Source organism: Penaeus chinensis, chromosome 20, assembly GCF_019202785.1.
Source record: "Penaeus chinensis breed Huanghai No. 1 chromosome 20, ASM1920278v2, whole genome shotgun sequence".
Classification (NCBI taxonomy): Eukaryota; Metazoa; Arthropoda; class Malacostraca; order Decapoda; family Penaeidae; genus Penaeus; species Penaeus chinensis.
Window position 1 is genome coordinate 21,738,379 of NC_061838.1, and position 2,500 is coordinate 21,740,878.

A 2,500-nucleotide genomic window follows, 5' to 3' on the forward strand; every position below is an offset into this window, starting at 1 on the left:
AGTGTGTGGTTCTCTGACTTAAAGCGACGTGTTGTATCGGTAACCAGGGCGCCAGCCTTATCAGTTGACGTAATTAAATTAATTAAATATAATTCTTTTAATCTTGGTCCTGAAAAAAAATCGAGGATTCTGTGCAGCAAAAAAATTGTCTATGTATTTTTTATCCAGTGTTTCTGGATATCGGTGATTACCAATCAACGTGTAAATTATTAACACCAATGGTAATCGATGTTAAGCTGAAACTGCCATTCCGCGGACATATTTTCAAACCGCGTTGTAAGAGGGAACAGAAAAATGTAGATCTATAAGGTTTACATTTTACCAGTTGAACGTATATCGAGTGTAGGCTCAACCACCCACACGCATACTTCTCGTATCTCATGTATACATTTATATCCGAATCTGTTTTTCTTTCTTTATAATTACATGTTTGTTTGTGAGAATCTATTTTATGGTGTATTTGTTCGTGTGTGTGTGTCGAACGAGCAGACAAGGAGAAATATATACCACACGAGACTTTGAATGTGTCATAGATTGATTCTTAAAAATCGCGCCAAGCCGTCAAGGGCAAGGCCACGCAGAGTACCTCTCAGTCCCTCGAGCGAAGGTTTAGTTGAACGTCGATTGAATTCATCGTTTTCCGGCCGAGAATTCATTGATACAAACCCATTTACTGTGCAGTAGGATTAGCATCGAAAAACAATACAAGTATCACTAATTATTTACTTTTATTTTACGTTTCCAGCAGAAGATACAACGACCCACCGAATCGCGAATATCCGGCGCTTCCACAGCAATAAGGAATCGAGATCTTAATCGGACGCCACAGCCTGCGAAATGACTAGAGCGAGATGGCAACTGTTCAGCCACTTGCTGGGGGGGGGGGGGGGGGGGGCGGAGGCGATAGCGAGGGAGAGTGACTGCGGTTGAGCTGCTGCGGATCAGTGTGGAAGCTCAGCTGGTGAAGGTAACGCCAACTCAGCACACACACACACCTCTCAGGGTTAGTGTAGAGTACTTTTTTTTATCCGACTCTCTTCGCAAGAACAACCTTCTCCTTGTCTTTGATCAGTCTTGCTGTCGCTCCTTCCTGCTTTCCTTTCCTCGCGATCAGGTGGAAGTTGTTCCCTCTTTCCGAGCTGAGCGTAGTAAGTCGTGGAAGCATAGAGGAAAGGAATTTAAAGGTGATATTTCCCATAAACTCCTCCAAATCTGCGTCAGCCAGCCAGCGTGAGGACTCTCGCCACTCTATAAATATTGCCGAAAGCGCACGCAACACAGGGAGGAAATTCTGGTCGCGAAGCCGGTCCGGGAGATTTTCATCTTCCCTTACTCATTCTTATCACGTACCTTTCATGTAATTAGGCATTGTGATAACACATATCACATAGGTTTTCATAGGTTGAGCATATGTGTGTGTGTGTGGTGTGTGTGTGTCGTGCCACAAACTTGTGCAAGTGATATGTTCAATATACACATCAGTCATGCACACACACACACATATTATATATATTTATGATATTATATAATAAACATACCAATATATACACATCACTAATTCACTAACACACAAACAAATTATGTTTATAATGTATAGTGTGGTGTGTGTGTGTGTGTGTTGTGTGTGTGTGTGTTGTCGTGAGTTCTAGCAACTCAGTATTGTGTGTGTGTGTGTTGTGTATTGAGTGTGTGATGTCACTAAACACGATATTGTGTGGTGTGTGTGGGGTGTGTTGTGTGTGTATGTCACACCAGTAACTTACATACAACAACACAACAACATACACTAACACATACAATCAAACACTACACCACTATACATTAATATTTATATGTATATTTTAATACAATATGATTTTGAAGTTTATATTATATATATATATATATTATGTATATATATAATTATATATGTATATATTATATATATATGATATATTGATATATGTATATATGTATATATATAGTAAACTATATTATATATGATATATGTATATATATTTTTAATGCAAACACACATCAACAATAAATCACTACACATACACACTACACAACACACTATACATCAACATCACAAACAAACATAATATAATATATATATTGTGTTATGTTTTTTTTTTTTTGTGGGTGTGGGTCAGTGGTGCCTCTTCCTGATGGGGTACGGCGCGCTAAACTATGTACACCGCGTACTTCCTATTATTGTGTGTAGTATATTATGTATAGTTTATGTATGTTTAATGTGTGTTTGTGTGTGTGTGTATTATAAATATGATTTATAGTGACTTATATTGTGTGTTGTTTATTTTTGTGTTGTATATGTGTTATTGTTATGTGTATGTGTGTGTTGTGTTGTGTGTGTTTTTGTACTAACACCGCACTACACACACACAACACAACATCACATACAAACTCACACACATGCACACATATTCACACACACACACAACACACACACACTATATTTTATATATATATATATATATTATATATATTTGTGTGTAAT

The 2,500-nt window shown here is 37.6% G+C and overlaps 1 protein-coding gene across 1 annotated transcript in view; it reads left to right on the plus strand.

Annotated features, from left to right (window-relative positions):
• Positions 1–900: 900 nt before the first annotated feature.
• The window catches only part of LOC125036069 (luciferin sulfotransferase-like), an 11,512-nt gene continuing 9,912 nt past the window's right edge, over positions 901–2,500 (plus strand). The window contains exon 1 of the mRNA XM_047628461.1: positions 901–1,003. The gene's annotated coding sequence lies outside the window, so the exon portion shown is untranslated. The remainder of the gene's footprint in view (positions 1,004–2,500) is intronic.